At 32.5% G+C, this 10,000-nt stretch overlaps 1 protein-coding gene across 1 annotated transcript in view; it reads right to left on the bottom strand.

Annotated features, from left to right (window-relative positions):
• greb1l (GREB1 like retinoic acid receptor coactivator) overlaps positions 1-10,000 on the bottom strand; it is a 62,796-nt gene that overhangs the window by 36,126 nt on the left and 16,670 nt on the right. The window contains exon 2 of the mRNA XM_083540960.1: positions 1,272-1,310. The gene's annotated coding sequence lies outside the window, so the exon portion shown is untranslated. The remainder of the gene's footprint in view (positions 1-1,271; positions 1,311-10,000) is intronic.

Below are 10,000 nucleotides of genomic sequence, written 5' to 3'. Positions count from 1 at the left end.
ACAGATAGAGAGGAGGAGAGATGGACAGATAGAGAGGTGGACATATAGAGAGGAGGAGAGATGGACAGATAGAGAGATAAACAGATAGAGAGGAGGAGAGATGGACAGATAGAGAGATGGACAGATAGAGAGGAGGAGAGATGGACAGATAGAGAGGTGGACAGATAGAGAGGAGGAGAGATGGACAGATAGAGAGATAAACAGATAGAGAGGAGGAGAGATGGACAGATAGAGAGGTGGACAGATAGAGAGGAGGAGAGATGGACAGATAGAGAGATAAACAGATAGAGAGGAGGAGAGATGGACAGATAGAGAGGTGGACAGATAGAGAGGAGGAGAGATGGACAGATAGAGAGATAAACAGATAGAGAGGAGGAGAGATGGACAGATAGAGAGGTGGACAGATAGAGAGGAGGAGAGATGGACAGATAGAGAGGTGGACAGATAGAGAGGAGGAGAGATGGACAGATAGAGAGATAAACAGATAGAGAGGAGGAGAGATGGATGGGGAGGTGTTTAAATGACACACTTCACTTCACTGTATCATGAAAGAAACACACAGAAGCTCAAACACACCATTGGGGCAGAGACCCTCATTTACCTATAAAAGAGTCTCACACACACACACACACACACACACACACACACACACACACACACACACACACACACACACACTCAGAGCGCATGCTGGTGTGCTGAATTGCTAATTATTTTTAAAGGAGGAGTAAATTAGCTTAGAGGATAGATAGATAGATAGATAGATAGATAGATAGATAGATAGATAGATAGATAGATAGATAGATAGATAGATAGATAGATAGATAGATAGATAGATAGATAGATAGATAGATACTGTATGTTAAGAGACACCTAGAGAAACACAGAGAGAGAGAGAGAGAGAGAGAGAGAGAGAGAGAGAGAGAGAGAGAGAGAGAGAGAGAGGGAGGGAGGGAGATAGAAGAAAAGCCCAGAGGAAAGGATTAGCCCCCACTGAGAGTAAAGGGAGGGGCTGGAGGGGGTAGATGGGGGGGGGGGGGGAGTTAAGGTTAGTCAGGGTTTAAGGGGGAACAAAAGGAGGGCATTTGGGCAGATGAAGAAGTCATCATCATTAAGCCACGGGAAGTTTAGGGTCCAGTTATAAACCTTAGGGCTGCGAGGTGTGTGTGTGTGTGTGTGTGTGTGTGTGTGTGTGTGTGTGTGTGTGTGTGTGTGTGGAGTCAATTCATTAAAGGTCACAAAAGCAGTCTTTGTGTGAGTGCAGCACTGACCTTGCTGTGCTCTCACGCCTTTTAACCTTCAACTGAGTCCTGCAGAGGGACAAAAGGTCAGCAGCAGTTACTCACCAGAAAATAGCTGAGTCACAGACAATCCTATCGAACTGTATCGTATTGTACTGTAGCGATATATCATACTGTAACGTATCGTATCGAATCATAGTGTATCCTATTGTATTGTATCATGTTTTAGCATATTGTAACACTGCTCAGAGTATCATATCATAATGTGCTGTATTGTGATCGCTCATATGGTAATGTAGAGTAGTGTATCATATAGTATCGTATCGTAACACATCGTAAGGTATTGTATCATATCGTCCTGCATCATGGTCTACTGTAGTATCGTAGTGTATCATATCACATTGTATTGAATTGTATCGCATTGTATCGTATCAAACTCTATTTAATTTGATTGGATTGTGATATATCCTAGTGAAACGTATCGCAGGTGTATTATTTAGATCACGATATATCGCATGGTATCGTAGTGAATCATATCATATCGTAACCTGATATATATCGTTTTGCATCGTGTCGTATTGTTGTATATTGTATTAAATTGTAACATATAGTGTAATTGTGGTATATTGTATTAAATTGTAACATATAGTGTAATTGTGGTATATTGTATTGAATTGTAACATATAGTGTAATTGTGGTATATTGTATTAAATTGTAACATATAGTGTAATTGTGGTATATTGTATTAAATTGTAACATATAGTGTAATTGTGGTATATTGTATTGAATTGTGACATAGTGTAATTGTTGTATATTGTATTGAATTGTAACATATAGTGTATTGTGGTATATTGTATTAAATTGTAACATATAGTGTAATTGTGGTATATTGTATTAAATTGTAACATATAGTGTAATTGTGGTATATTGTATTAAATTGTAACATATAGTGTAATTGTGGTATATTGTATTAAATTGTAACATATAGTGTAATTGTGGTATATTGTATTAAATTGTAACATATAGTGTAATTGTGGTATATTGTATTGAATTGTGACATAGTGTAATTGTTGTATATTGTATTGAATTGTAACATATAGTGTATTGTGGTATATTGTATTAAATTGTAACATGTGTATTGTGGTATATTGTATTGAATTGTAACATATAGTTTAATTGTTGTATATTGTATTGAATTGTGACATAGTGTAATTGTTGTATATTGTATTGAATTGTAACATATAGTGTATTGTGGTATATTGTATTAAATTGTAACATGTGTATTGTGGTATATTGTATTGAATTGTGACATAGTGTAATTGTTGTATATTGTATTGAATTGTAACATATAGTGTATTGTGGTATATTGTATTAAATTGTAACATGTGTATTGTGGTATATTGTATTGAATTGTGACATAGTGTAATTGTTGTATATTGTATTGAATTGTAACATATAGTTTAATTGTTGTATATTGTATTGAATTGTGACATAGTGTAATTGTTGTATATTGTATTGAATTGTAACATATAGTGTATTGTGGTATATTGTATTGAATTGTGACATATTATGTAATTGTGGTATATTGTATTAAATTGTAACATGTGTATTGTGGTATATTGTATTGAATTGTAACATATAGTTTAATTGTTGTATATTGTATTGAATTGTGACATAGTGTAATTGTTGTATATTGTATTGAATTGTAACATATAGTGCAATTGTGGTATATTGTATTAAATTGTAACATGTGTATTGTGGTATATTGTATTGAATTGTGACATATTATGTAATTGTGGTATATTGTATTAAATTGTAACATGTGTATTGTGGTATATTGTATTGAATTGTAACATATAGTTTAATTGTTGTATATTGTATTGAATTGTGACATATAGTGTAATTGTTGTATATTGTATTGAATTGTAACATATAGTGTATTGTGGTATATTGTATTAAATTGTAACATGTGTATTGTGGTATATTGTATTGAATTGTGACATAGTGTAATTGTTGTATATTGTATTGAATTGTAACATATAGTGTATTGTGGTATATTGTATTAAATTGTAACATGTGTATTGTGGTATATTGTATTGAATTGTAACATATAGTTTAATTGTTGTATATTGTATTGAATTGTGACATAGTGTAATTGTTATATATTGTATTGAATTGTAACATATAGTGCAATTGTTGTATATTGTATTAAATTGTAACATGTGTATTGTGGTATATTGTATTGAATTGTGACATATTATGTAATTGTGGTATATTGTATTAAATTGTAACATGTGTATTGTGGTATATTGTATTGAATTGTAACATATAGTTTAATTGTTGTATATTGTATTGAATTGTGACATAGTGTAATTGTTGTATATTGTATTGAATTGTAACATATAGTTTAATTGTTGTATATTGTATTGAATTGTGACATAGTGTAATTGTTGTATATTGTATTGAATTGTAACATATAGTGTATTGTGGTATATTGTATTAAATTGTAACATGTGTATTGTGGTATATTGTATTGAATTGTGACATAGTGTAATTGTTGTATATTGTATTGAATTGTAACATATAGTGTATTGTGGTATATTGTATTAAATTGTAACATGTGTATTGTGGTATATTGTATTGAATTGTGACATAGTGTAATTGTTGTATATTGTATTGAATTGTAACATATAGTTTAATTGTTGTATATTGTATTGAATTGTGACATAGTGTAATTGTTGTATATTGTATTGAATTGTGACATAGTGTAATTGTTGTATATTGTATTGAATTGTAACATATAGTGTATTGTGGTATATTGTATTAAATTGTAACATGTGTATTGTGGTATATTGTATTGAATTGTAACATATAGTTTAATTGTTGTATATTGTATTGAATTGTGACATAGTGTAATTGTTGTATATTGTATTGAATTGTAACATATAGTGTATTGTGGTATATTGTATTAAATTGTAACATGTGTATTGTGGTATATTGTATTGAATTGTGACATAGTGTAATTGTTGTATATTGTATTGAATTGTAACATATAGTGTATTGTGGTATATTGTATTAAATTGTAACATGTGTATTGTGGTATATTGTATTGAATTGTGACATAGTGTAATTGTTGTATATTGTATTGAATTGTAACATATAGTTTAATTGTTGTATATTGTATTGAATTGTGACATAGTGTAATTGTTGTATATTGTATTGAATTGTGACATAGTGTAATTGTTGTATATTGTATTGAATTGTAACATATAGTGTATTGTGGTATATTGTATTAAATTGTAACATGTGTATTGTGGTATATTGTATTGAATTGTAACATATAGTTTAATTGTTGTATATTGTATTGAATTGTGACATATAGTGTAATTGTTGTATATTGTATTGAATTGTAACATATAGTGTATTGTGGTATATTGTATTAAATTGTAACATGTGTATTGTGGTATATTGTATTGAATTGTGACAGTGTAATTGTTGTATATTGTATTGAATTGTAACATATAGTGTATTGTGGTATATTGTATTAAATTGTAACATGTGTATTGTGGTATATTGTATTGAATTGTAACATATAGTTTAATTGTTGTATATTGTATTGAATTGTGACATAGTGTAATTGTTATATATTGTATTGAATTGTAACATATAGTGCAATTGTGGTATATTGTATTAAATTGTAACATGTGTATTGTGGTATATTGTATTGAATTGTGACATATTATGTAATTGTGGTATATTGTATTAAATTGTAACATGTGTATTGTGGTATATTGTATTGAATTGTAACATATAGTGCAATTGTGGTATATTGTATTAAATTGTAACATGTGTATTGTGGTATATTGTATTAAATTGTAACATGTGTATTGTGGTATATTGTATTGAATTGTAACATATAGTTTAATTGTTGTATATTGTATTGAATTGTGACATAGTGTAATTGTTGTATATTGTATTGAATTGTAACATATAGTGCAATTGTGGTATATTGTATTAAATTGTAACATGTGTATTGTGGTATATTGTATTGAATTGTAACATATAGTTTAATTGTTGTATATTGTATTGAATTGTGACATATAGTGTAATTGTTGTATATTGTATTGAATTGTAACATATAGTGTATTGTGGTATATTGTATTAAATTGTAACATGTGTATTGTGGTATATTGTATTGAATTGTGACATAGTGTAATTGTTGTATATTGTATTGAATTGTAACATATAGTGTATTGTGGTATATTGTATTAAATTGCAACATGTGTATTGTGGTATATTGTATTGAATTGTGACATAGTGTAATTGTTATATATTGTATTGAATTGTAACATATAGTGCAATTGTGGTATATTGTATTAAATTGTAACATGTGTATTGTGGTATATTGTATTGAATTGTGACATATAGTGTAATTGTGGTATATTGTAATAAATTGTAACATGTGTATTGTGGTATATTGTATTAAATTGTAACATGTGTATTGTGGTATATTGTATTAAATTGTAACATGTGTATTGTGGTATATTGTATTGAATTGTAACATATAGTGCAATTGTGGTATATTGTATTAAATTGTAACATGTGTATTGTGGTATATTGTATTAAATTGTAACATGTGTATTGTGGTATATTGTATTGAATTGTCACATATAGTTTAATTGTTGTATATTGTATTGAATTGTGACATAGTGTAATTGTTGTATATTGTATTGAATTGTAACATATAGTGCAATTGTGGTATATTGTATTAAATTGTAACATGTGTATTGTGGTATATTGTATTGAATTGTAACATATAGTTTAATTGTTGTATATTGTATTGAATTGTGACATATAGTGTAATTGTTGTATATTGTATTGAATTGTAACATATAGTGTATTGTGGTATATTGTATTAAATTGTAACATGTGTATTGTGGTATATTGTATTGAATTGTGACATAGTGTAATTGTTGTATATTGTATTGAATTGTAACATATAGTGTATTGTGGTATATTGTATTAAATTGCAACATGTGTATTGTGGTATATTGTATTGAATTGTGACATAGTGTAATTGTTATATATTGTATTGAATTGTAACATATAGTGCAATTGTGGTATATTGTATTAAATTGTAACATGTGTATTGTGGTATATTGTATTGAATTGTGACATATAGTGTAATTGTGGTATATTGTAATAAATTGTAACATGTGTATTGTGGTATATTGTATTAAATTGTAACATGTGTATTGTGGTATATTGTATTAAATTGTAACATGTGTATTGTGGTATATTGTATTGAATTGTAACATGTGTATTGTGGTATATTGTATTGAATTGTAACATATAGTGTATTGTGGTATATTGTATTGAATTGTAACATGTGTATTGTGGTATATTGTATTGAATTGTAACATATAGTGTAATTGTTGTATATTGTATTGAATTGTAACATATAGTGCAATTGTGGTATATTGTATTGAATTGTAACATGTGTATTGTGGTATATCGTATCATATTGTGTCATATTGTGGTCTATCTTATCGCATCGTAACGTACCGTCGTGCATCCTATCGTGGTATACTGTATCGTATCATGATATATCGCATCATAACATATCGTAGTGCTTCGTATTGTCAGGTAACATTTTACCGAATCGATCACGTATTAATATGGCGTAGCATATTGTAGCATATCTTATCAAATCGAATGGGATTGAATTGTATCGTATCCAGTCCAATCACATCATTGTGTAATCGGAACAGCACTACACAATATGCCGCGATACTCTACAAAACTCTGCTTTAGCACTCAAGCTTCATTAGTGCCAGCACACACACTCACCCCCCAACAAACACACACACAATCTCCAAAAATAACAAAGCCACAGAGGTAATAAACTGAATAAATAAAAGGCAAAGAAAAGAAGAATGGAGGGAGACGGAACGTTTGCGAGCCACAATGCGACGTGAGCTGTAATAAAGCCGAAGACCTGAGGATGAACCCGAGTTTGCATTTTACAACACCAGAGCCAGTTGTCGGCCAAAAAATTCAGCCTTTATCTAAACGGGGGGCAAAAGTGCAGCCGTGTTTCCAATCGCCTCAACATCTTTTGTGTCATTACGTAATAAACTGACAGCTGAGGAACTTTCTCCAGAGTGCAGAAAGATGTATGTAGATGTGTGAAAACATCTGGCTTTAACACCCCCCCTCACACACACACTCAGTAAAGATGGACCTGACCTGGTCTTGTCCAGCAGGATGAATGGTTCCGAGTGGCTGATTGGTTTAAAAGGTCACTATTATTGCAACCCTCGAGCTCTTATCAGCTGAGCAGAGGAACAGAAAGATCTACACATACTTCCTGCCAGAGATCCACCTCTTCCCACTGCACCATTCATCCATCACCGTTCAGGCACGAAGCGACAGCACTGAGGTCTTCCATCTCCACACACCACATACAGGAACAAATTAAAGGCAACAAAAGGGACCAAGCAAATGGGGACAGGATCAGGGATGAAGTGGGCATGGCTCAATATGAAGTCACCATGATTACGTCAGATCTTCTGCCCCAGAATTCTTCACTCGTCCATAAAACATCCATAAAAAATGGTTCAATAAAGCCTGATGGTGTTTGATGGGTTTTTATTGTGGATAGTTTTGATGTTTGTTGGTGTTACTGAAAAGAATGTTGATTTGTGGACAATGCTGGTGTTTGCTGTTGGTTCAGGAAGAATATTGGTGTTTGACAGTGTTTTAAAGAGAACGTTGGTGTTTGATGGTGTTTCAAGGAGAATGTTGGTGTTTGATGGTGTTTCAAGGAGAATGTTGGTGTTTGATGGTGTTTCAAGGAGAATGTTGGTGTCTGATTGTGTTTCGAGGAGAATGTTGGTGTTTGATTGTGTTTCAAGGAGAATGTTGGTGTTTGATTGTGTTTCAAGGAGAATGTTGGTGTCTGAGGGCGTTTCAAGGAGAATGTTGGTGTTTGATGGTGTTTTCGAGGAGAATTTTGGTGTTTGTGTTTCAAGGAGAATGTTGGTGTTTGATGGTGTTTCGAGGAGAATGTTGGTGTTTGATGGTGTTTCGAGGAGAATGTTGGTGTTTGATGGTGCTTTAGGAAGAATGCTGGTGTTTGATGGTATTTTGGGAAGAATATTAATGGTTCATGGTGATATCGATATCACAGCTTTATAGCTGATCACATGATTAATTCCTCAGTGATAAAGATTATTTGTATGAAATGGAAGATGGTGATGTTTAATAAAGAATGACTGTGTTTATGATGGATTCTGTTGGTGTTAGAAGGAAAATAATACTGTTATATGGTGTTTGTTGTGGCTTGATGGTGTTTAGTGGAGCATGTTGTTGATTTAATAGTGTTTTATGTAAAACGGTTTTGTTTTGTGGTCTTTGATGGGAAGTGCTGGTGTTTGATGGAGAATCATGGTGTTAATAGGAGTATGCTTGATGTGGAATGTTAGTGTCGAATTGGAGAACTTTAATTTGGGATGTTGGCGTCTGTTGGTGTAAAAATAATGTATAAAAAATGGACAGTTCCTCATGATAAAATGTAGAACTGATCAACTTGACTTAGCGAGAACAATCTTCTCTCCCACTCCACCTCTCAGCATGAACGTGGAATGTGAAAGCTAATGGAAAAGGAAATGGAAGGCTCTAATGAAAAGCTGAAGGAAAAAAGACACCTTCATGTGACGAGTGATGGACAGACAATGAGGATCTTTCATGCACAGAGGAAACTCTGCCTTCTCCCGGCTTCCCACAACTTCCTCACTGAGCGCTCAACCAGATCCATCATCCATCCTTCGGTCCTCCTGCCCCCGGGGGCCTAGTGTGTGTGTGTGTGTCCTGCACTGATTAACCAGGCCCCGTTGCCCCTGGTGATGATGGTCCACCTTTTAAATCCCTTGGAGAATCCTCTTGGTCCTTTGTCTTGAATGCTACAATGGCTGGATTGACACGTGGCTCATTCACATGCGTGTGGAAAAGTGACAGCTGAATTAAAGGACACCCGGTTTTTCATCTTCATCTGGACAAGGTTTCTTTTAGGAGAGCGTCACAGAAACCGAGAACCTGCTTCATTCCTGACCGATGTGTTTTGAGGACTAAAAAGCTCCAGGGTGGTGTTAATGACTGACAAACACAAGGCCCCAAGTAGCCATTTAACCGAAAATATATAACAAAACTATAAAACTGGAGAAGATCTTTTCACCATCATACAATTCTCTGTCATCATCCTGGAAAAATCGAAAGAATGCACTTCTCTGGGTTGTTAGTAAATAAGGCTGAAATTTGATTTATTAAATCTGTATTTGTTTTGTGATCTGTTTTTGGTCATGAACTCAGACTTTTGAACTCGAACATGAGTTCCACCAAGTTGCTGCTGATTTGACATTTAACTCTTTGTGAGCATCAGGACAGTATTTTATTCTGAATATAAATCTAATCAAATCCTCCCCTACACTCGCTTCACATGACAGAATCAGACTGGTATTTATAAACCCACCACGAACCCCAACTGAGATTATATTTCATATGAAAAGCTATAGAAAGTTCTCCTACATTCATCATCTTACAGCTAAACAACAGCATGATGATGTTTTATGGAGCACGCTGCTGTTTATTTTATAAAAATCTCCATATGTGAAAAAAGTATTGTACATTTTGTTGTTTTGTGAAAAATGTTGATGTTTTGTGGAGAATGTTGGGAGTTTTATGGAGAATGTTGTTGTTTT

The sequence above is a fragment of the Silurus aristotelis genome, assembly GCF_946808225.1.
Source record: "Silurus aristotelis genome assembly, chromosome: 5".
Taxonomy (NCBI): Eukaryota; Metazoa; Chordata; class Actinopteri; order Siluriformes; family Siluridae; genus Silurus; species Silurus aristotelis.
The sequence above is the reverse complement of the archived record's forward strand: the minus strand, read 5'-3'. Positions and strand labels throughout refer to the sequence as shown.